Genomic DNA, 26,481 nt, shown 5'->3' with positions numbered 1-26,481 from the left:
ACAACTGTTTGCCCTCCCCCTCCCTAAAAAATATAAATAAATAAAAAAGAATGAAACAAGAAAATCCCAGAATATGGCCTAGTGTTAGGTACTTCTCCAATGGGTTGCACCGGTTCACAGCTAGAGAAGAATACACTTGTGTTGCAGAAGGCACAGTGCGTGAAGCTATTGTTTGCCCCTTAGTGGATCAGGAATCTGAGAAAGACTGGGTCTAGGACCATGCCTGGCCTGTAAGTGTCACTGTCCAGGACCCAGCAACCTGCTTCCTTCTAAAGGTTTCACCGTCTTCAGAAACAGCCTAGTGCAGCTAGAAACCATGGGTTGGGGAGGGGGACAGCATTAGTGGTAGAAGATGAGACCTTGTTGAATGTGTGCAGTGCCATCTCGAGTCCCTCCCCTCCTATATCCTCTAGCCCCTCCCCTAGACATTAGGGCAGAATCCAATCAGGGAGAAGAGGCTAGATGCTTAGGTAAGGGTCCCCCGACCCTCCCTACCTCTCCTCCTATGGAGGAACCAACAAGCCCCAGCTGCTACCACATTCATTTGCAAGACTCGGGGGATCTGATGACCCTGGGGGCTCAGAGGCTAGCACCCCACAACAAATGTTATAAAGATCTGAACCTACTGTGCGGGTTTAATGAGTACTGGTATTTTTGCCATAGTAAGACTTTTCTTTGAGAAAACTTTCCCTACAGGAGCCAGAGATACGCCGCCACAGCTGAGAGGTTCGGCACCCAGCACCCAGCACCCACACCGGATGGCTCACTGCCACTAACGCCAGCTCTAGGGGATCTGTCACCCTTTTCTGGCCTCCATGACTACCACGCTGACATGTACAAACCCGCATGTGAATACGCATATACATATAAATAATTTTTTCTTTTGTTTTCTGATTAAGTCAACTTATTAAACCAGTTGACTTGGGCCGTCTTCAACAGTGACTTCAACCTCCACCTGGTCTCAGTACTGACGGCAATAACCTGTTTAACAATCGCAGAAGGACTGTGTGTAAGTTAATGAATGGCTTGTGGCTGTGCATCTGGGAACGATCCTGCTTCTTAGAACCTTCCCCACAAGGTGTTTTCCTTGTAGAGAGGTGGAGCGTTTTGTCGGGCATGCGCACTGGTGCTTCACAGGCAGACTTCCTTTGTGCCTCTGAAGAAGCTGGCGCACACCTCCAGTGACTTGGTGATCCTGCTGGTGAGCAGGATTAGAATTCAGTAAACCGCGCGACCTGGGTTCCATGGGTGTCTTTCCTGTGTCTTTAAAAGCTGCAGTGCAACTTCATGCACGACTTGATCTTTGGCCGGAGCGAACAGCGGTGCGTGGCCCACCTCGTATTTTTTTAAAGTAACATATAGATGTTACCTCTATTATCCTTTCCAAATTCAGTTCTTCCTTTCTTTTCAAGGACAATGGTGATAGAATTTATTATATTTCATATGTAGGAATAAAGATCAATGGATCAATCAACTGATTGATTATATTTGCAATGCTTACCTTCCGTCATCGACTGGACTTAGAGTCACTGTGGAAACCCACCTATAGGTGTATCTATGAGTGTTTCCAACATGGTTTATGCTGAAGAGAAAAAACCATGCCAAATGTTGTCTATACCACTCCATACATAGGCTAAACAGAAAGGAGAAATCGACGGAGCTGGCGTGGCCGCATTCCTCGGCTTCCCTCTCTGCTTCCTGTCTGAAGATGCCCAGCTGCCTCACACGCGGTCCCCGTGGCTTCCCAGCAGGAAAGACCCCTTCTTTCCATGGCCTGCAAAAAGCCTTTCCCTCTCAAACTGCTTTTGGCAGGCATTTTGTCTCAGCAGGGACCACGTAACTAATACACTATCCTGTGCGCATAGTATATATCCAAAGGAATAGTGTCGAGATACGGATTAAAAGTGCATCTAACGGGCATATCGCAGAAATTTCATCTTTTAAAATATAATTTTAAATTTCCTCCTAACTCTAGGAAGTGTCAGAGGACAAATTTCATTGAGCCTTTATTTTGTATAACCAAAAGTCAATGGTCATTCCCTCTTGGAAAACAATTACATACAAAACAAGGAATTGTTTTTTTAATAATGAATTCTGAAACCCATGTTGCCAGTTATGAGAAGATGAGAATAAGGAGTTTCTGAAATGGTGATGTGACTGAAAGTGCTCCCAATGTGACTGGACATGCTCCCAGGTAGTTTACACTTTTTATATGTGACTGAAGTGCTCCCAGTGTGACTGAAAGTGCTCACAGGTAGTTTTCACTTTATATATGTGATTTGAGTGCTCCCAGTGTGACTGAAAGTGCTCACAGGCAGTTTACACTTTATACATGTGACTGAAGTGCTCCCAATGTGACTGAAAGTGCTCCCAGGTAGTTTACACCTAATATATGTGACTGAAGTGCTCTCAGTGTGCCTGGAAGTGCTCCCAGGTAGTTTATACTTTATATATGTGACTGAAGTGCTCCCATTGTGCCTGGAAGTGCTCCCAGGTAGTTTACACTTTATATATGTGACTTGAGTGCTCCCAGTGTGACTGAAAGTGCTCCCAGGCAGTTTACACTTTATATATGTGACTGAAGTGCTCCCAATGTGACTGAAAGTGCTCCCAGATAGTTTATACCTTATATATGTGACTGAAGTGCTCTCAGTGTGCCTGGAAGTGCTCCCAAGTAGTTTACACTTTATATATGTGACTGAAATGCTCCCAATGTGACTGAAAGTGCTCCCAGGTAGTTTATACTTTATATATGTGACTGAAGTGCTCCCAGTGTGCCTGGAAGTACTCCCAGGCGGTTTACACTTTATATATGTGACTGAAGTGCTCCCAGTGTGACTGAAAGTGCTCCCAGGTAGTTTATACCTTATATATGTGACTGAAGTGCTCTCAGTGTGCCTGGAAGTGCTCCCAGGTAGTTCACACTTTATATATGTGACTGAAGTGCTCCCAGTGTGACTGAAAGTGCTCCCAGGCACCTTATATACATCTCTGAAATTAGAGGTGAAATAATCCAAATTAGCCTTCCTAGGTGAACCGGAAATGGTGAAAGGTTGCTACTGTTGAATTCTTTTCCATTTGTGGCGCTTCACACCCCCAGGCTACTGCATACTAAGGTGTTATCTGAGGAGCCAGATCCCCCTAGCACTTGGACTTTTCTCACAGCATAAGCTGTTCCCAGGCATCCCAATGGCCTCTGTAAACCACGGTTGTCTGATCACTGAAGACATCATGTGGCTCCCAGAACTCTGGTTAGTCACAGATGTGACTTGGGTCACTTGAAAAGACCCTAAGCAAGTGAAGTCCACTCGTGCAACATTTCACGCATGTGCTTGCAGACGGCGGAGTGGAAAAGGTCAGTCTGGGATATTCAAACCATAAGAGAGAATCAACAGGCCGCATATAGGATCCAAATGGCCCCTACAGTTGTCAGGCCAAGCCAATTAAGTAAAGAATAGCTCACTTACTGGTTTGATGCAGTCAGAGTTTCAGTAAGTAATAAATGCACATTAAGCCTGGCTCTGGGCCTGGCTTCTTTGGATCATTATCAGCCCCTCTGTCATTTTATCTAAAAGGGAAGTATTGATTCTGGTGTCCCAGCCGAACGCTAATTCAGACGTACAGTCCACTCTCCTAGACTCCCTTGGACAGCCACCTACACCACCAGCCTGCTGTGTCACCAGCTTCTAGAGAGGTCAAAGCAAGCTCCCTCTGGTGAATCTCAACACACACACACACACACCACACACCACACACCACACACCACACACCACACACACACACACACATCTCAGTGAGTTCACATGACCTCTTGCCCACCACGTATTCAGCCACATAGATGTCCATCTTTTAATCCTTTTCAGCAAGGGAGAGTTCTTTAGTCAGTCCATTGGCAAGATCAACTAAATAGGACCCTGGCAGGTGTTTATTTGCAGCTGTCTGATTTCTCTACAGAGTATCCCAGACTGCGGAAGAGAAACATAAAGAACAAAATTGTAGACTGGATTCCTACAGGAAAGGAGGGAAATGAATAATTACCCTGAGTACAATCCGGATGATTCCAGAGTGGTGAGTTGCTGTGCTTGCATCATTTTAGATTATTCACAGCGTGATCATTAATTTTCCCAAAGAAGAAATATTCCATACAATATGAAAATTAACATGGTGTCAGGTGGCTGGGCAGGTAAGTGTGGTGCCAGCCTGTCTACAGAGCGAACCCTGACCTAGACAAACCCCCCAAGCCAGCCTCAGATCTGCAACTGTGTCATAAGGAAAGTAAATATATCTTTTTTTTTTTTTTGGTTTTTTGGATTTGTTTTTTTTTCGAGACAAGGTTTCTCTGTATAGTCCTGGCTGTCCTGGGACTCACTCTGTAGACCAGGCTGGCCTCGAACTCAGAAACCGCCTGCCTCTGCCTCCCAGAGTGCTGGGATTACAGTAGGCATGCACCACCACAGCCGGCTTATCTTTTTTTTTTTTTAATTTCATTTGAAAACTTCATTAATTCATTGGGGAAGAAAAAATGAGTTAAAAGATGCAGTTTGGGCTTTGATAGGTTTTTAAGGTGTCACTTAAACTTTGGTAGGTTTACAGAACTTTTAGAGAATTTTTAAATTTAGTTTTAAGTTAATGGGGTTTAAGTTAACTAAGTTTATAACTTTATGGGAGGATCACTAGTGCCACAGAGGCTGGAGATGTTTCTCTGTGGGGTGGGGGTTGCTGGTGGCTGCAAACCACCTCACGTGAGCGCTGACAACCAGGCATGAGCACTCTGTCAGAGCAGCAAACGCTGGAAATCACTGAGCCATCTCTCCAGCCCCAGATTCTAGTTTTATGTTTGCCTCAGCGTCAGGTGTATTTACCCAAGTTTATGCTCCCTATAAACTCTAGGGAGAGATAACTCTGGGTTAGAGGCATTATTGGAAAATAATAAAAAATAACCAGAAGTCAGGAAGTATCGATACCATTCCCACATACTCAAACTCCTGTGAAATTAGCTATGGGAAATAATACAAGTTAGCACATACACGCATATTGAGAGCTAAAAAAATCTTCTTTCTTTAAGAATTGCTGACATTCATTAGCATCTCCGGGTATAATTTCATGCAATTTATTTTTTTATTTATAAAACTATTTCCAGGTGTGATGGCATCCATCACAAGATACATTTTAAAAATAAAAAATGACAGCATTGGCTTCCAAAATTTATGTGTGCTCTAATTATACAAATAAGTAATTTGTTAATGCAATTTCTCTCTCTCTTCTGTCTCTCTCTCTCTGAGTCCTCTCTCGCCTTTAATCCCAGCACTTGGGAGGCAGAGGCAGGCATTTTTCCAGAGTTCAAGGCCAGCCTGGTCTACAGAGTGAGTTCCAGGACAGGTGGGGCTATACAGAGAAACCCTGTCTCAAAAAAACAAACAAAAAAAAAAAAAATTAAAGATGTTTTCAAGGAGAAAAAAAAAAAAAACATAGAGTCCGGGTCCAGGTATATCCATCAGCCGATCACTGCTTTTCAATGGGTTTTAAGTATGCACCCTAACAGTATGCTTGGAAATTCTTCTGTGAACTTACTATTTTTTTTAATATGCTGAGCAGAAATTCTAATGAGAGGTGAAACATCTTTGAGGGCTTAGGGCTGCCAGAGCAGACGTACCCTTTCATGAAAACAGTGAGGTACTAAAGTTGAGTAGCGGAGGAACGCTGACAAACTTTGTATCCGATAATCTTCATGCTGACGGAACACTGACGCAGAACAGCAGAAGTGGGGAGGGGTTATGCTAACTCTTGGTTCAGGGGATTGAGACCCTGTCGGAGGACCTAGCAGGAGAGAGCAACAGCGGTCAGGGAGGGAGCTTGCTCCGGTCTGAGTCCGTCTGAGTCAGAAGCACAGAGTTATGAATGGGAGCATCGAATGCTCAGAAACTTTCTCCTTTCTCTTTCTCTCTGAGTCTTCAGGATGGTGGCCCTCAACGTTCAGGGGGGACCTTCTTCCCTCAGCCACACTTCTCCAGAGAGATCTTCACAGACACCCCGAGTCGTGCTTCTCTGGCGCCCAGGGTGTCATTAAATCCAATCAAGTTGACAATACAAATGAACCATTCAGATTCCATTTATTTGGAAATCCTGTTACCAAAATACCACAAGAGCTGGACACATGACTCCGCAGAAGATAGTGTTTGCGGTCAGACTTGATGACACAGGTTCAATTCTAGGGAACCACATGGTAGAGGGAAAAAACCCCAATGCCCCAAAGTTGTCCACTGACTTCAAGTCTGCCATACCATGGCACAGGTGTGTACACAGAAACACATACATGCAATACAATACAATAATGAATAAATGAACAAACAGGTGTAATTTTTAAAGATTTTCTTTTTTAAGTACAAACTGCCCCAGGGTCGTAAGAAAACTTGGGAAAGTATTCATTTTAGGTGCAGATGTGACTGTCAGCGTTCATTAAATTCTTTTCTGAGGACTATCTAGATAAAGGCAGGAGGCATGTTGTGAGGATTAAAAGGAAGGGCGTTTGCTGCAGCCCAGTGGGAGAGGCAGCAGATTCCTGGGGGATCTGTCGGTAATTAGGACAGAGCACTGATGGCAGCGGGCAGGCGAGCCAGTCTGGGAGATGTTGTTACTCGAGGGGGTTGGGGGGGGGACATCACCAGCCAGGTCCATCTAGAGGAAGATGGCAGAATTGAAGCAGCATAGGAGGTAAAAGCCCCCTCTTCAGGCCCCTCCACTGCAGCCCAGCTGGCAACCCTGGGGCTTCCAGAGTTCAAGTCTCCCAGCTCCTGAATTGCAAGTCTCCCAGACAGTGTGGTCTGAAGCCTACCCTCGATGTGAGGCAGCTATGCTATCTGTGCTTTCTCATTACTAAACCTCCTTCTAATCTTTTAAAGAGGTATTTGTGGGTGTGTAGAACAAACACCTGGTCGTGAGGTCCCACAGATTTCCCGGGCTTCTGGAGGATGTGCTGTTTTAGCCAAAAGGAATCAAATCTACCTCCAGAGGCAGCCTGACCTCTTCATCACGCAAAGCCACCGGAACAGAGGTCAAACGCACACTCAACACAAAATAAAACAGGAATATTCCATCCCCGCGTGTGCGTGTGTAATCACAGAATCCCAAGCCTGTAGCGCATGCTTGGTGTCTATATCATATGTTACGAGATACCAGTTGTATATTACAGGCTGCATATGCAATACCATATGGACACTATAAAATATCACACGTGTTGTCGGGATAATTTTGCATTTAGTGCGTGATTAAAATGTTCCATAGAGCATACCTAGCTTTCCTGCATGTGCATAGGTTTGCCTAGCAAATCACCTTTCTGATCTACCTCAAATAAAATCTGAGGTAAGGTCTCGTTACATAAGATTTAAAAACAATATGGCAGCGTGAGTGCGGTTTGTTTTCCCTCCCTTGGGCTCTGCCGTACAGAGCTAGCACGCGCACAGCTGTCAATACTCAATTCATCTGCTACTGGGCGGCTGCGCCTTTCACTCACTGTGACATTTTTAAAGTGGCAAAAAAAAAAAAAAAAGAGCTTAAAGCAGGCATATTTGTCACTTTTTTTTCTTTCTGGTGACCTTTTAAACACTGAGGAAAATTACTCTATACGTACCAAAAGCCTTTAATCATCACACGTGCGTTTCACAATAGTGTTTTATATAGCCGTGTCATTTAAACGTAAGAAATTTACATTGTACTTTCTGTGGGCTGCTGTTTATTTAATTATGCAGGAATTTAAGCATAATAAAACCTCATGCACAGTTCTGAGCTGTGGCCAACGTGCATTGCAACTGTCGTGCGTTGTCTCATTTTTAAAGTGGAAAGTCAGAAATAACTTACACACACCCTCAGCTTCCAGCTTTTCAATTCTCATAAGGAGCTGAAATAGACTTATTCAACGCATTTATATTTTAACGGGGGTTGTGGTGGGAGAGGGCTGGGGCAGCTTCAAGGAGGTGAAAATCTGCTCTCGGCAGTGATCAGGCCGGCTGTGTGGACTCAGGGTATCCCTGCACATCTCTTATTTATAGTGTGATCTCATCTTGTGTGAAGTCACACACACCAGGCTGTATTAGGGGAATGAAATTATCAAATGTTTGCACACGCGCTCTAAAATCCATTTAAAAAATGAAGCCAATTTAATAGGACTTTGGGTTCAAAGTATATTATTGTATTAGCTAGAAATATGGACACAATGTTTAATTATTTTAATGTACCAAAAAGAGATTGAATGTTTCAAAGAAGCTGATGCTGACCTTAGCAGAAGACTAGGAAACACGTTGGCCTTTCCTAAAAATAGGAACGAAAACACACCACACCTGGTGTGGAACAGTGTTTAAAACAGCAAAGGACACAACGGGGTCGTATTTCGAACTGTTCTTAGTCTCATCACTTTCCAGATAGTTGAGACCAGCCTGAACTCCATAATGAAACACCATCTAAAGGCGGGTGGGTGGGTGTCTGGAGGGAGGGAGGGTGGGAAGGGTGGGTGCATGGAAGAATGGATGGATGGCAGAGGGTCAGGTGGGTAGACAGACAAGGGAGAAGGAGGGACTAAGCAAGAGGCAGGGAAGGAAGGCTGATAAAAACAGGACATCACAGTTGGACAGATGACTCTGGGAAAGCACACTCGCCACATTAGCATGAGGACCTGAGTTCAGCGCCCAGCACTCCGGTAAAAGTTGGGTGTGGCCAGGCACGCCTGTATCTTCAGGGCTTGAGGCTGCAGAGAAGAGGGATGGACTGACTCCTGGGGCTTGCTGCCTGCCAGCCTGGCTCCAGGCTCCGGGCCAGATACTGAGTCTGAGGAATGCAGCAGGGGACAATAGAGAAGGTCAATGACAATCCTCATGACCTCTGCTCACACACACATACACACACACACACACACACACACACGCACACGCACATGCACACGCATATGCACACACATGCACACACACATTACATCACAATACAAACCAAGCAAACAGTAAATAAAGTACAAAACCTGATGCCTCCTAGGCATGGGGCTTTTCCTGGGTCCTACTCAGGGACCATGACAGCAGTGTGGTGACCTGAGCTCTCAGCTGTGGCCGACATGCATTCCAGCTGTCGTGTGCCTCAAGGTGAAAGTGGAAATTCAGAAACGACTTACACAGCTGGACTTACACACCTTTCCAGCTCTAAAGTCCTCATAAAGAACTGATACTTCTGGCATTCGGAGAACAGTCAGGCATGGACCTAAATTCAGCATCCTCCCTGTCCAATAACCGCCTTGGAGACCTCGTCCCCTTGCCTGGGCCAGCTTGTGAATAGGGGACAAGGAACCATGGGCCTCCTGTCAAGGCCAAGGAACATGACATCTCTCCTCAACACTCAGTCTTCTCAGGAGGCTGTGGGGATAAAGAAAGTAGGGCTCTGCGATGACAGAAGTGTCCTAAGAGAGTCCTCAAAGCATTATAGTAAAGATAAGTATATAGGATTATTTGGAATCATGTATGCCAGGAAGGCATGCAACAGGAACTGGAGAGGGTCATAATGAATAAAATTCTACAGCCAAGTGGGAGTGAAGAATTAGATTCCTTAAAAAAGACAGTAGTGGGGGGGCAGTCCTCAGAGAAGGGCGTAGCTGGGAAGATGTAGCTGCGGTCACTGAGGTGGTGGTGACCTCCTCCTGGTGTCACCAGGTCACTGCAAACCAACGAGGTTTTCCTGGAGGAAATAATATTTCCAACTCTGGGAATTAGGTGGAAAATGGTTGGAGTGGGAAGAAACTACACAGTGAGGGCTTTAGTAGATTAGTCCAGGCAGGAGTGCGTGTCCTCAGCCACACGAGTGTGAGAAGTGGGTGTGGAGAATGGAGAGAGGGCCCACTGGAGCTCGAGTGATGAGGCCAGACAGATACAGATTATTCTAGGTCTCCTGGCTCCTTGGCCTGACTGAATAGGTGAATACTATTCCATTATGGAAATACTTAAATACAGTCGCACCAGAAGTTAGAATGACAAACCTGCTCCTACTTGCAAGAAACATTTGCGTCTAAGAGAGACGTTTTTGCCCATATTCAACATTCTGCTGTGAAGAGCAAGTCTGTATTTTCTCACAGACTGACTGCAAGTCACTCTGAATACGTAACATCTGCCAATATTAGGTTCTCTTGCCATTGATGAAACCCTTTTCCCAGACAGGAGATAACCCTGAAACAACATTATATACCTCTCAGCAGTCACGTGCTCAACAAAACAGGATATCAGTTTTTGTAGCTTGCACAGCACCTGCGTGGCTATAATATTCTATGCACCATTGAGTGCATAAAACAAATTTGTTTTATGTGCATGAGTAAAATGATGACAGGCCAGGCTCAGAAACAAACAAAAAAATACCCACCTATGCGCATAGCTCCTGGGAATACATGGAGTCACACAGGATCATCCTCTGCAAGGCAAGATGTTTAGCATCCATCCCTCCATCTGTGGTATGATAATTCCTATGTTATTATGTCACTTAAATCATTGGGATGATCTTCTCCCAAATTTCCAGAACATTCCCAGACCCCACGGAAGACAAGCTGTGCTTGGAAAAGTGTGATAGAGAAAAGACAGTCTTGTTTTTGTTGTTTTTGTTTTTGTTGTTGTTGTTGTTGACGATGATGATGATGATAATGATGTTTGTTTCTTCTCAGCAACTACAGGGTCCACTGAAGCAAAAGAGCTCAGAAGCAAAGAGCCTCCCTCCATCACAGGAGCTATGTCCCTGGTAACCGAGCTCACCCCATCCTTGGTGAGGCTCACAGTGTGAATGGTACAGTCACCAGGAGCCAACAGTGGAGGGGGAGCGGAGAACACCACACCGGATGCATTCGTGATCTTTGGAAACAGCCCCGCCCGTCCATCGCTGCACGTTTTGAGACCTCCAGGTCCTGATGAACTTCAACGTCATACCCTGCGAGTCCTGGCTTGAGTAGGTCTAGGGGAAGATATGGAGAGCGGCCACTTCACCTAATGGGTCTGTCTCCCCGTCTTGCTGGATCCTGGATGGTGCTGGCTATCTCACGTGGCCTTCTCGAAGCCAGTCTCCGGAAATTTTACGAGCCAGTTGACAAGATGTTGGAGGCTTGAAATTGGCTGTGGTGGGAAATGTGTCAACTCTAGGAACGGTCAAGCACAGGAAGTCCAGGCCTTTCCTCGACCAGAGCCCATTGTTAGAGGTTTACCAACTTAAAGCTGTCCTCCAGCCTGTGGGGAGGTGAAAAGTCGTTGAGAAATCATGTTTGCAGATGCTCTCGGTCCCCTCTCCTACCTATCTTCACACTGTAATCTTGGTGCTCGCTGATAATGTCCGCATGAGTCTCACCAACACATCAACACTGTCTCTCTGAAGCAGCCATTCAGTTGCATCATGGGTAGGATGTACAGACCGCTAAACTGCCTTACATTAAATAAACAATTCTAAGAGATCCTCTTACTTTCATCTGTCAAGGAATGCATGTCTGTCCTCCCCTAAAGCTCACAGTTGCTAATTTTTTCTTCAGATCTTCAGCTTGGACATAAATATGGACTCTCTCTCTCTCCTTTCAATCTGCTACCCCTGCAAGACCAAGCATGGGGAAATGCCACTGTAGCCTCAAGAGCAACTTGAAACTGACAATTCCCTCAGCTTCAGTTTCTAGCCAAAAAGAGTTAAGACTTTGTCGGCTCCAAGCCACCAGGGGCTTCAGAAAGTCAGTCAAATCTGCCGACTCAACACATTTTAGCTTTCGATGGAAAAGATGCCAACCAAAGCAAAATGGAAAGACATTTGCAGGGAGTGGTAAAACTCAGGCAGAGGGAATAGGGGGAAATTGAAATGACTTCTGTTTCGAAGATCCCAACAAGATTATATACTTCATCAACCTGTCAGTACCTCATCTGCCCGGTAAAATATTACCTCAGCCATTTTACAAATGTCATGATGAGAATGATCAGCTAAATCATTTGGCCTTGCAGCCATATCACTCTGACATCTTCCTCTCCGTCATCCCTGCACCAGGCTGTCCCAAGCCACACCGACGACAAGGGACTCTTGTGCATGTGGGTCTGTTCTCAAGGAGATAACAGCCACTCTTTAACGTGCACTTCAATGGCTTCGGTGCATTTAGCATTTTTGAGAATATAATATAGGCGGTGACTCGGGGCTGTTGGCGGAGTGCTTGCTTGTCATTCTAGGAGTCATGGGTTCGGTCCCCGGCACTGCGTAGTCGTGGTGCTGCACACCCACTACCCAGCGCCCAGGGAGCGAGGCCAGGGCTGTGGGAAATGCAGAGTCATCTTCAGCTACCCTGAGGTTCACGCTCAGCCCTGAGGCGCACTGCGTGGTACCCAGTCGCCAAACTGTATTTTTAAATAGACATATCTTCGATTTATTAAAACTTTTATTATGAAGGACTTGTAAATTTAAAAAGAAAATTGTAAAGCACAATAACTGGACCTGCTCAAGGCTGAATAAAATCTCGACATCTCCTTGAACTTCCATACAATTAGAGCCCTGTAGCTCTGAAGCGGTGGGGAATCACATTCAAATTTACACTTTAGCTTTCCTGTACATAAAAATATATTAGATAGCGAAAAGTGACCATGAACCTGTAAACATTCACATTATAGACACTATATAATCAACACATCTCCCATGCTACCTGCTTCATATATATATATATATATATATATATATATATATTCCCCTTTTCTGGTTTTATAGGTTTCCTTTAAATGTGTTTCAGGCATATACAAACATACATACAAATAAACGTGAACAGATGTATAAACCCGTGAAATGCTTACCACGTTCAAGCTGGTGAATATGTGCATCACCCCAGAAGGTCCTCACACTGTTCGTCCTCAGACCCACCAGCCCCTCGCCCAGCCGGCCGGCAACACCCCGTTCACCGGCTGTAAAACTCAGCTGCCTTTCTGCTCAAAGCTCAACACAAACACATTCATACAGTCCGTCCTTTATCACTGGCCTCTTTCACTTAGCATAATGATTTTCTAACATTAATTTTTTTAACATTTAACATTAAGAATAACATTGACTTAGCACTCGTTTTAAGTGTGCGTATGAGTGTTTTGGCTCCGTGCATATCCTTGTAGAAGTTGAGTCAGTAAGACTAGCAAAACCTCTGCCAACAGCAGCCAAGGAGCAGACCGGAGCACAAGCTGCCCCGACTCCTGGCTCCTGCCGCGGAGACAGTGAAGATTCACTGGCTTTTTGCTTTGCTGTTTTGCTTTGTTTTGTGTGGAGGGAGGGGCTGAGACGCGGTCTTACTCCGTAACCTAGAATCACTAAATTCATAAAATCTTTCCTTACACCGTGGACTCCTTGTGAGAGTCACCACAAGGCGCAGCTCACTCAGCTGGTTCGAGGGAATTTTCTGACAGAGGCGCTACCGTCTCTGTTTGCAGTTTACAGCAGCTTCCCTTATGACTGTTTTAATTCCTGCCGGGATAAATCAGGATACCGACCTTCCGGGTTTGACTTTTGATATTTCCCAGGATGCTCTTCGTGAGGCGGAATGGTAGCAAGAGTCTCAGCTCCCACTGTTCACGGGACCACTGGGGGAAAAACTCTCTGTGCTGTGCCTCAGTAGTGATGCTTGAGTCTTGTGGTTTTTCAAACATATTTTGACCTAAGATATTTTCGACTTTCAGTGGTTTATCAGGAAGTTACCCCACCATGAGTTATGGAAGAGTCACTGAGATTGTGTGTTAGAGAAAGGAGGGAAAATAATAAAGGAAAAAAGAAATCTGCAAATATCTGGTCATTTCTTCCCCGTGTTTTTCTTTTAGAAAACAAAAAATAGTGCCAACAGTAAGTAGAAATGAACATATAATCAATAACTTAAAAAATAAGTAACCCAGGGGCCAGTGGGATGTCTCAGTGGTTAGAGCCCTGGATGCTCTTGAGGAGAACTCAAGGGGAACTCACGTGGAGGCTGCATTGCCAGCCTCCACTCCAGGCAGCTCACAGCCATCATGGCTGCAATCCCAGGGGATCGGATGACCTCTGTGCGTACCAGGCGTGTACCTGGTGCACCAATGTACATGTAGACTAAACACATAAAATAAAAAGAAGTAAATAAATCATTTTGAATAGATAGTAATATAGGTCTCATCCGTCCAGGTGGCTGGTTGAATAGAGCAAGTCAGGTGGGGATCCTGATTCTGCCCCGAGGAGAGTCCCAGCTCCTTCCTTCCCCCTGACTGTCCTGCAATGACTGGAGATCATTTCTACACCCACCCTCACCACTCAAACAGACCAACTCTCCCCTCTCAGACCAGGGCATCCACGGAGACTTACACACAATAAAACCCTGCTCTTCAGTCCTTCTACCCTCCGCTTTAATTTGCTGCAGAGAGAGAGAGTGATCTAAAAGTTCTCACTCACCGAAATGCAGATAAATGTGGTCTGCTTTGAGCTTATGGTATCCACATCAGCTGAGAGGTCTGCACCACTGTACAATTGTCAAAGAAAAAAAAAAACATTAATGCTTCTAATTCAAGGACGAAAATAAAATCACTCTGAAATAAAGTTTAGCATTTCTTTTTTTTTTCTTTTCTTTTTTTGGCACTTAAAATATCCTTCTATTTGTGCTCTTCTAACTGAGCATATGACTTGCAAAGTGAAGTAGCCATAAATCAGGATGCTATAACACCCTCCTCACAGACATTTGTCAGAAAAAAATAATTAGCTTGCTGGCTAGCAGAAGACTAATACTGCAGTCCAGTCCCTTCCGTTTGGTCCTTTTTCAACAATTTCAAAGAAATTGTTTCCAGGGAACTAGACAAAGAAGATGGGAATGATCCTACCCCAGGCCCGATGGAGAGTATTTCTTGATGCTGATAAAACTCTTGGACCAGATCCTTAATTCTGAACCTTTTGAATCTTGTCCATCAGGGTGGCAGACTTGTTCCCATTGCTGCAAGGAACGAGTTTCCAACTTGGCCTGAGGGATGCCTGCGGGTTAGAAACAATATTGTCATTGGCCTAGCATTGGCAGGACTGGTGGAAAGTCAGACAACTGTTATGTTCTGGAGTTTGAGCTAATAGTGCCCTCTGTTTTCCATTTTGGCTCCCATCAACACAATTACCAGATGGCCAAGAAGCCACTAGAACAGAAGTAAAGACCCAATACAGCAGACCAATCCAGGATACACTCACAGCTTCCAGTGGTTGGAAACAGCAGTCAGTCTAGATGCTCAAAGATGAAAGGGGAGAGAAAAACGCAGCAGAACCGGCTCGCCTCCTGCCTTTCACCAAACACACGGTCCTTTTAGAATAGTAACTTCACCCAGATTCACCACTCTCGGAGAAGCCCGCTCACGCCTTCAAAGGCCAAGCCTTTATAGATCACAGTGGACTGGCAGACTTAAAAGGTTCTTCCTGGGTCTTCCCAAGATTTGCAGTCAGTGAGTCCAAGGTAGAGAACACAGACCTCTACAATCTTTAGAAAATTATTTCTAGAGCCAATAAGATGGCTCAGCAGGTAAGAAGTCTTACCACCAAAACTGTGAAGCCACAGTTCACAGGGTGAGAGAGAACAGACTGCCACAAGGTGTCCTCTGTCTGCTACATGAACACTGCCTGCAGGTGGCAGGGGCGTGCACCTTGTCCACACATAAATTAACTAGTTACTTTGTTAACAATAAACAGATTAAAAAACCCTTTCCAAGTGATTCTGACAATCATAGTCTACTTGCAAAGAGGAATTTCAAACACCAAGTCCAATGCAGAAGAACTCAGTTGGGGAGTTCCCCAGTTGCGGCTCCCACAGCAGCCTCCTCCTACACTGGGCAGAGTCGCAGGGCTGCTCCTGCCTCTGCCTCCTCCGTGCGAGGACTGGGAAAGCACATGTCGCCACACTTGCCTTTTTATGTGGGTCCTGGGAAGCCAAGCTTGGGTTTTCATGCCTGAAATGGCTGAAATTGGAGCTATGTGAAGGTCGAAGAGTGGATTTCCATCAGAGGTTGGGAGCAGCGCCTGGGCCCGGTTGGCTCCGACATCTGGGCAGACTAGAGGGTCTCCTTGGCCAAGGCACAATTGCTTCTGCAGTAATTAGATCTGAAGTCAAATCGCCTGTTTGAATGAACAACAGTCATGGTCACAAGATAACACTCACCCAGGGCAAGCTTAGAAGAGTAAACAGACAGTCGAGTGACCTCCACAGGGCTGAATTTCACAGTCGTTTAAAGACTCTGAGAACACTGAACACGAAAAACATTATAGTCATAAGAATACCAAAAGAGGTTGCAAATGAAAGCCAATACTTGGAAACATAAACCAAAACTCTTATTATTTACACTTTACTAGAAAAGAAATAGGGGATAAGAGGGGGGAACGAATCTTCATGGAAAACTTGAAAACAAAATGCCGAGAAAGAGTTACAGCGAGGATTCTGAGTGCCAGCAGGCCCCGCAGCTTCTATAGCAATAGTAACTAGTCGCTAATCTTAGCTCGCCACACCTGTTGTTTGAGCATCAGTGAAGGCTGGAGCAGGTTGCATTGCTGTTTTTAGGTTCTGAGTATTCTGTGGGTCTAGAGGACAGGACCTCAGCCTGTTGTCCAGACTGGCCTGGCACTGATTCCTCACTGTGCTGTAGAGGCTAGCTTCAAACTCACAGCCACCCTCCCATTTCAGTCTCTGGAAGACTGAGAATACGGGCGTGAGGCAGACGTGAGGTGGCACACCAGGCTCGTGCATGGCTCCGTCTCTGTTGTGCTAGCTGCACTGCACAGTGAGGAGCCAAACACATTTTCTTCAGCTCACTGACCTTGGACCTGTTCACATGAGTCCTGCAGACCGATGGTCGGCGACCCAGAGCGGGGGCAGTACTGTTCTATGATCTTGATTCTTTTCCTTTGGGTTTGTTTTACAAATTTGTAAGCTGTTTTATTTGACTAAAGGTGACTGAAGCCTGGCACTAAGGCTAACGAACCAACCGGTCTCCTGAAACTGGTTTGTCCCCGGAAACATGCATCCTGTGAGCTAGGAGGCTCACCGCCCCAGGCAAGCCCCTGAGCTTCAGCCACAGCTGATTAAGACGTGGGCCAGAGATACAGGCAGACTTCCTATGCTTCATTGAGACCGAAATAAATTTCCAAATATTCCATTGTCCTTATGGTACCTTTCAGTCTCAATTTAGATACCTCGGCTCCTACTATTGTCGCCGCTACAAATGAGACATTTTATTTGAAAAAAAAATAGCTCTAAAAAGAACTCGCAAAAATTCTGAATGACTAAAAGAACTAAAATGTACAAAACGTGCATGCACACCTCCTCACAGAGCACATGTCGGCACACATGCACACAGTCACACACACACACATGCAATAACATATACACAGTCACATACACTCACAGTCACACAAGTCACACATACACAGTCACATACACACACAGTCACATACACACACAGTCATATTCATAACATACACAGTCACACACACAGTCACATACACACAGTCACACACAGTCACACACACAATCACACATACAGTCTCAGACACACACACAGTCACATACACACAGTCACACATACAGTCTCAGACACACACACAGTCTCAGACACACACACACACCATTTTGGTGTTTACTCTCTGAAATAATTGAATAACCAAATGGAAACTGTGGGCAGACTCAAATAACAATATGTCAGCTGCTGGATGGGCAAAATCATCAGGCTGGCAAAGCCTTTTGTTACAAGGAACTATTAACTCCTACAATTAGAAGCCTATTTAAAGCCTCGGCCTGGCTCAGCGGGCCAGCCACCTGGGCACCTACTCTGTGTCCATATGTGGAACTAGCTGAATGCAAAGCTACGAGAGAGAGAATTTTCTGTGAGCAAGGCTGTCCCTAGCCCTAAGCTCCTCGAGGTTCGGTGTTTCAAACCCCAAACAAATGTCCAGAAGAGCAGAAAGTCAGAGTCTGCTTCAAAACAAATGACAAGTTTGCTAATGAAAGACCCGAGGCTCCCTCAAAATACAAAAGACAGCAAACATTAACTAAGGGAGCCCTTTTCAAAGTACTTATTCTAAAGCTAGAAAGGAGATTGTTAAAAATGTCTGATGTTATGACATAGCTAGACAATAACAGAGACAGGGAAAGAGGAGCAAAGGAAACCAAACAGACTGGGAGATGGCCGAGCAGGAGGAAGGTACTCGGGAGGTAGAGACTGGATCCCAGACAGGTTGGCTAACTGGACTAGGTCATTGGTAAAGTCTGGATTCAAGTGAGAGAGACCTTGTCCCAAAACATAAGGCAGAAAACAACTAAGGAAGACAGCCTACCATCAACCTCCAACCTCCAAATGTATGTGCCCATACATGTAAGCACACGCACACAGACACGCACACAGTAAAAAAGAACAGGTTAAAAAGATGACCCAACAGTTAAGAGCACTGGCTGCTCTTGCAGGAACCTCGGGCTCAGTTCCCAGCACTCACAAGGCTGCTCTACCTCTCTGGTGCGCTCTCTCCCCTGCCTTCATGAGTATGGCAGGCATGTGGAATACCTACATACATGGAGATATTCCTATACACAAAAGAAAAATAGATGCCCTTTGAAGTAATACATAATAAATCCAACAAACACTTTGAAGATCTCTATCAAGAAAAATGTAAGTTTGATAAGCAATGTTTATCACAACCATTGATTATATCAACCTGTGTATATTAAAGCAATAATTATTCCTAACTTGTTTATAAATTCAAGTGAACTTTAATCTCAGTTCGACAAGGGTTTCCTGGGAAGCCAAAGGCTAATTTTCAAGAAGCACGTGTAGACGGGTGAAGGCCTCAGTTGCATGGCAGAGCAGAACAGTTAAAGCGGGGAGCTCAGGGCTGCCTGTCCACTGCACAGAATCTTTAGAACTCTCTTCACCACTGCATTTTCCAATTGGCCATAATAGAAACCAAGGCGGAATCTTGTTGAAAGAAAAATAAGGCAGACAGTGTGCCTCGCATGAAGAAACGTGAAACAAACGCTACAATAATTAAGAAGGTGTAGTAAGAACATGGGAGCAGTAGACCATCAGTGGAAACCGGTTTACGTCTGACCTGACATCCTAGATCACAGGAGGAGGGTGAGCATTTCAAAAGCATATGAGAAAAAAATTGTTATCCATGTTGAATAGTATAAAGTGTCAAAGACAGAATGTTAAAATGTTAACTGATAGATATCAGGAGAATGGGTATTGAAAAACTACTTGGAAATTCCACGTCACCCTAGTCAGGTGCCTATCATCGAAGCAACAGGGCTGGGCATGAAGCTCAGTGGTAAGTGCACTTGCTTGCTATGCATGAGGCCCTAAATGCAATCCTTATGACTGGGGGGAAGTGGGGGATGAGGAAGGAAGAAAGGGAGAGAGGGGGGAGAAGAGAAAAGGAGGGGGGGAGGGAAGGAAGGAGGGAGGCAGAGAAGGAAATGAAAGAAGGCTGGTGAAGACACAGAGAGAAAGGGCGTTGTCTCCGCAGTCGCTGGTGCAGCCGGGATGGAAGTCAGTGTGGCGGTTGCTCAAGCAACTGAAACTAGACTTACCCGTGATGCACCTGCAGCTCTCACACTCCTGAGGAAGACCAGCAGGGATCTAAGTCAGCCCTGCTCCCTTTGAGTTCCCAGGCGAAAAGGCTGTGTGTCTGTCTGTCTGCCCGTCCGTGCTTCCTACTGTACTAGTTCACAACAGCAAAATAAGGAGCCAGGCCAGGTGCCCAGCCACGGATGAACGAACCACAAGATCCTCCCATGCATTAACAGTCAAGTTGTGTCCAGATATACAGAAGACAAAATTGTTGTAGTTCGCAGGAAACCTGACTGAACTGGAATCATCACGTTAAGCAGAATAAGTCAAAACCTTGGAAAGACAAACACTGCCATGTTTTCTTCCATCTATAGAATCTGAATTTAAATACATAGTTAAAACACGTATAGGATGTGAAGGAAAAATAAAACTACTGGCAGAAGGGAGGGACCGCTGGAGGGCGTGACTGAGGAACACGGGGAGGGCGTGGCTGAAGAACACGGGAAGGGGGTGTCAGGAACACAATGATGTACATTTTTTTAATGAAAACGTATTGGCAAAACCCACTGTTTTGTGAGCTAGCTAAAAAAAAATCAGAGTGTGCCTTAACCATCTTTACAAAGCTGTAAGATTTTTTTAATATGACACAAAAGCATAAACCCTAAAGAAAAAAGACTAATCATTATTATTAAACTAAAATAAAACACTGCTATGCATCCAAAAGACATCATTAAGAGGGTAAAATATTATCCCATTCAGGAAGGAGTTGTTTCCAACACATGGACCCAAGAAAAGATTAAACCTATAGTTTATAAAGTTTGCCTATAAATTCCTGACTCCACAAATAAAATTAAAAAAAAAAAAAACCACAAAAGCAAAAAACCGACCTTACAGAAAAAAGAAATATGAGACACCTGGTGGTATCTCTCAGAAAGTGAAACACATATAGAATTCATCATCTATAGCCATAAATTATAGGTAAAATACAAATTAAAACCACAATAGGATTCCATTTCATCCAGGCCAAAAAGGAACCCACTCACAATCCTGACAGTGTTGTGCTCCAGCAGGAGTGAAAAGCACCCGGAATTTTCAGATGAATGGAAGAATCGGGCACACTCTCTGTAAGCCCATGCCACGGCTAGTAGTAACTGTCGGCTTGAGGAACGCCTACAAACCTGAGAGAGGAGCCTCTGAACACCTCTGGAAACTTTGTTTCACTTGCAGGGGGACTTTGCCTGAAGTCTGTCTACGAACTGTGTTCTAGTGGGGGTCAGGAAACGTCAGGTCCTCTGGAAATGGAGGTCCGGAAGATTGTAAGCTGCCACGTGGGCCCTGGGAACAAAACCTCTGCAAAAGCAGCATGTGCTTTGAGCCATCTCTCCAGCCCTATGTGAGGGATTATTTTTATCGCATTAGCTGCTGTGAGAAGGAGACTGTGGATGTGACCGCTTCCTGGGCAGAGCATCCCTGACTGAAATGTGGAAAGAAAGCTGAGCACTCGCTGGCCTTCATCTCTCTGCTTTTCCTGGGTGTGGGTGCAGTGTGACTGAAGCAGGCCTTTTCTCCCTCAAGTTGCTTCTGTCAGGCCATGTCATTGCAGCCAAAGGAAAAGAAACCAAGACATACAGCAAGCCCATCCCCTAAGCATACATCCTAGAGAAACTGTCACTCATGATCTATGCTCATAAACCTCACAGCAGCATTGCTTGAACCAATAGAGTCTTCACTCCGAGCGCTGGAGCGATGACTTGTCAGTTAGGAGCACTGACTGCTCTTGCAGAGTGCCGGCTCTCTGCCAGTGGGTAGCTGTGAGAAGAGAAGCCAGGACCCCCTGGTCTCTTCCAGGCTGGGTTGGATGGAGCATATAGACGAGCCACAAAGAACCACACCAGGCCAGGAGTCTGGTCAAAGCAGGAACTCGACTTCATCGCATCAGCCTCTCACTTATATGTGTTTGGAGTATAGGGTGGGGGATTTTTGGTGGGGTGAGATGACATAGGAGGCGGAGAAGGGGGTCGGAGGGGATGGGGTGACTGACAGGGCCAATGGGGAAGCTTCACATCAGGCAAAGACAGGGCCAAACAGGTCTTGCTGAGTCACTCTGATACGGAAGTGACTGAGACAGGTCTCAAAACTTGAGTCAGGCTCAGGCTCTCCCACAAGGCTGCAGGCCCAGGTTTGGCAACGCCCAACAGCAGAAGACCTGGGCTCAGTTCTCAGCACCACATGGAGACTCAAAATCACCTGTAGCTGCAGTTCCAGGGATCCAACACACTCTTCTGTCCTCCGTGGCAATGCCCGTGTGTGGTACACACACATACATGTGTGTATGCACATGCATACACATGTGATAAAAATAAATAAATATTTTTTTTAAAAGCTCAACTCTGAGCTTTTAAAGTGGCTAAGCATAGTTGACTTTTCATATACACACATCCCTTAACAAAGAATGTTTGGAGACTGTGTTGTTGAGTAAATGGTCCATTGTGCATATTATCATAATGTGTAGTTATACAAACAAACATCAGGGCCCGCTGCACACCCAGGCTGGATGTTATAAAGATAGCCTGGCGTAACATATAATATAGAGCCATTGCACCACAGGAAGAAATAATGTAAAATTAAATCAAGAACAAGAGAAAGCACGATCAAGAGAAAAGGGCTAATGTGACATTACACGGTGTGCCGCTTCCATGATGCTAATTGCTGTTCTAATCTTTTCTCCTTTTAAGTTGATGTGGTTTTTTCCGAGTGTGTGTGCATTCGTGCATGTGTGAGTGTGCTGATGTATGTGTGCATATGCATGTGTGTGCGTGCATGTGTGTGTGTGCGTGTGCGTGTGCGTGTGTGTGTGTGTGTGTGTGTGTGTGTGTGTACAGTGTCTGTAGAGACCAGAAGAGGGCAGTGGGTCCTCTAGAACTGAAGTCGCAGGCAGTGGTGAGACACCTGATGTGTATGCTCATGTCTGACAGAACAGTACACAATCTTTGTGGCTGAGTCGTCTCTCTAGCCCTTTCTAAATTTCTTGCAGTCAGAGGTAGATGCTAAGTGGTGAGGAAAAGTGGGTCAGTGGCTGGTGTTTAGCACAGGGCCTCAGGCAGGCAGTCCTCCAGCACACACGCTCTGCTCTAGGACAGGTCACTGGGCCGGCCACAGGAGCCTCTCAGTTCTGGCATAATTTACCAGGGCAGCGAGGACCAGATGGAGCAGCCATTACAGGTGCTTCCTTCTGGGGCTGGTGAGCTGGCTTCACTCCCCAGGATCTGCATGGTAGGAGAAAGATGACTTCAGAGAGCGCTCCTCTCACATCCACACACGTGATGTGGCATGTGCAAACTGGCACTCATACACACACAAAAAAGATCCATACATTTAAAAATATAATGCTGTGGGCTCAGTAGGTGAGAGAGTTCAGTTTCCAGCACTATGCCCAGCAACTCACAACAGCCTATAACTGCAGCCCTAGGGGACCCAACGACAGAGTCCTGACCTCTGTGGGGACCCACAAGCACACATACAAATAAACAATAAAATGCTTTCGGTTAAAATAACAATAACAACAACAATAATAAATAATGGCTGGTCACAGTTAGGTATGAAGACCACTCTCGACTGAAGCACTGCGTTATCTGTGAAAAGAAAATACAATAAAGTGTGTGGGTTGTGAGCACAAGTATCTGAAGAGATGTCATACCAAGCTAACTATAAACCAGGGCACAAAAATACAGGTTCTAAGTACGTGCAAAATGTTCCAAACTGATTAAACTGAACAACACACAATTGAGATACGGAGGATCTAAAGACAAGCACGATCCTATGAACTCAAAGTTTATGCAGCATAAGGATAAGACCAGACTGTGAAACGAACAGACATGAGCTATCCAACAGTTAGTGATAATGGTCTTTGTAAATTGGGTGTGTGGCTAAATATTTATGTTAGAGCACCTTCTTATGTGAATATATACTATTTGTATGCAACTTTTATCTTTAAAAAAAAAAAGACAGTTTCAGGAGGATGCTAAAAAGAGAAAGACAAAAATAAAAATCTAAACTTTATCAAAGCGGTGCTAGGAGGATAGCCTTGCAGATAAACCTCTCAGTGTGCCTGCATGAGGACTTGAGTTTGGATTCTTTGGGTGTGTCACATAAAAGCCAGATGCCACAGTGTGCCCTGTGGTCCCAGCTCTGAGAAGAAAGGCAAAGGCAGGAGAAGCCTCAGACGCCCGATGTCCAGCTGGTGGGCCTTGTCTCACACCAAATGGAAGGAGAGGACAGACACCCAAGGTTGACCTCTGATCTCTACACACATGCACTGAAGCTTCCAGGGCTGTCAGAATCACAAAGCACGGGGAACTTCAGGACCGGCGCTTTCTTTATCAAAGGCGTATAAAGCATCGCTACGTCTTTCTGAGCTAGGAAACAGAACAAAAGGGTAGAAATTATTATAAGTGCTGCCGGCGTCACGGAGGGTGGTGCCAACGTCATGGAGGGCGGTGCTGAAGTCACAGAAGGCAGGCCAGACAATAACTAAAGACTGCTGTGTCCTCAGAGTGATGTAGTGGCTCCATGGTGCTGGGTTTTTCTGAGGAGATTAAAACTTGCCACTGTGAAAAATTGATGTTTCCAAGTTTAAACAAAAGTGGAGAATGGCCATGTATTATGCTTCCCCGTCCTTTCCTTCCCTTTTCCTTCTCTCCTGCTTCCTGCCTCCTCTGCTTCTGTTCTCTCTAACTGTTCATATTGTTCATTTCTCCATGCATAACAAGTTAAAATGAAATTAGCAGCCCCAACTAAAGCAAACCTTTTCCACAGTTTCTATGGGGCAGAGACCCAGCAGCAGATGGTCCGGGCTCTGGGTTCAGGCTTTTGTAGGGCGAGGGTAAGGGCTCAGGGCTCTTTCCCAAGCTCCTTCACTTCACTGGCTGGCATAGGTTAACCCCGTTGGCTGAAGGACTGAGCTCCCAGGTTCTTGCTGGGGCTTCACTAAGGGTGACAATGTCAGTCCCCAGAGACTATGGTCAGGGCTTAGCTGCACAGGCCTCTTACAACCGCGAGGTCTTCCACACGCCCGCCCTCTGCTGTTTCCGTTTTCTCTCAGTGGGTGTAAGCCTTGCCGCCCTCTTTGGATAATCTTCCTTTAGGTGAACACAAATCAACTGATCTGTAGCCTTCATGATGGCCAGAAGCCACAGGATTCACCATGTTTGATGCACGCTGTCGACAGCTGGTACGGAGTGGGGGAGAGCTGGAGAGGTAAGGCCACCCCACGGGACTCTGACACATGTGGGATGTAGCCTTTGTCCCGTCAACAGAAGCCATTGAAAGATCCAAGGATTCTTTTTTTTTTTTTAAAGAAAAATGTGGATTCAAATGAACTGAGTCTGCATTTTTGAAAGATGACAAAGGAACACAGTAAGAAAAAAGAGAAGTCACACACTCAAAAATCTGAATAAAATAGCCCACAAATATGACATGTTCTCAGAAACCTTTTAATTTGAAAACTTATTATTGAACATCTATTGTAGGCCCAGGAAAGAAATTATAACCAGAAAGCAAATAACCTAAGACCTCACTTCAGCCAGCCACGACATACACATGGGACTTCTCTCTTCCTGGTTTCATTTTGTTTCTGTTGAGACGCAGGGTCTCATGTAGCCCAGGCTGGCTTTGAACTCTCTAGGTACCAGAGGATGATTTTGAACCTGATTCCCAAATGGTGGGTTTACAGTCATGTGCTTTGACACCCAGCTACACACAGGCAAAACAGTTAAGACACAGCAGGAATCAAAATGCAGAACAGGCTGACCTTCAGAGGAAGCCCACTATGCCTCCAGACCGAGGCTTCCTATCAGGACAAAATGCTAGCGCTTCCTATCTCTAAGATCCACATGGTGTGGTTGACTTGTGTCTGTGGAGTTGTTGTTCAGGAGAACTAACTAACGTTCTTGCCAGCAAGACTGAGAGCCGCCTTCCCACGGATTCTCCGTGTCCTCTTGAGCAGAATCAGGGAGGTCAGAACTTACAGTGACTGGCACGCTGCGGCTTTTACTCAAAAAGTGTCCTGGATGAGAGCTGGGGAAGAACAAGGCTAGAGATCAATTTCTCTGTCGCTGGGGCGTCCGATTACTCCGATTACTGCCCGTTTGATTCGTCAAAGGGCTTCGGGGTGACTAAAGCAGCCCCGCAACTATAATAAATTGCTACCTTCATCTCTTGACTGACTTGTAAATCTTGAGCCTTTTCTGGGACTAACCACTTGCTAAATTCATTTATCAAAATTAAAACTAGGTTTTCAGAACACTGCCTTACAAATCCCCAGGAACTCTGGAAGATTAACCTTATGAAGATCCTGCTAGGCCAAACAACGGTGGGTGACAGCAACTGCGGTGATTAATGGCTGGGACCTAAGGTCTGGGGAGGACGCTGGCAGACATTTCCCCTACACAGTGGCATAAGTCAGGCGCTGATCAAAGAAAAATGCACTCCCCGTGAACTCCACACGGATGGAACATTCCCAGTGAACAGTGAGGGCAGCCCGTGGGAATTCTTTTTCCCATGGAAGTGTGTCAGCTTTTCTGTGGTGAGACAGAATCCGTAGGCTTGGTTCTTTGCTTTGGTATGTGCAGTACATGTGTGCCCATGTATGTACATGTGTGTACATGTGTGCACATGTGTGTACATGCATGTACATGTATGTACATTTATGCATGTTATAGGTTCATGTGTACAGAGGGAATCAACTGCGAGCCTTCCCTTTTTTTGGTAGAGTCTTTCCCTGAACCTGCAGCTCACTGACTAGGTGGCCTGGTTAGTAAACTCCAGGGATCCACCCGTCTCTGCCTCCACAGGCCTGGGGTTACGGGCACATGCTGCCATGCTCTGCCTTTTATGGGGGTGCCCATGATTCGAACTCGGGTCCTAGTGCTTCTATAGC

General features: G+C 45.4%; 1 pseudogene; it reads right to left on the bottom strand.

The window, feature by feature from the left end:
* Nucleotides 1-907: 907 nt before the first annotated feature.
* LOC127678171 (40S ribosomal protein S20-like) lies at nucleotides 908-1,511 on the bottom strand (annotated as a pseudogene).
* Nucleotides 1,512-26,481: the final 24,970 nt, after the last annotated feature.

Source organism: Apodemus sylvaticus, chromosome 2, assembly GCF_947179515.1.
Source record: "Apodemus sylvaticus chromosome 2, mApoSyl1.1, whole genome shotgun sequence".
NCBI classification, from domain to species: Eukaryota; Metazoa; Chordata; class Mammalia; order Rodentia; family Muridae; genus Apodemus; species Apodemus sylvaticus.
This window is presented reverse-complemented; position numbering and strand designations above follow the sequence as displayed.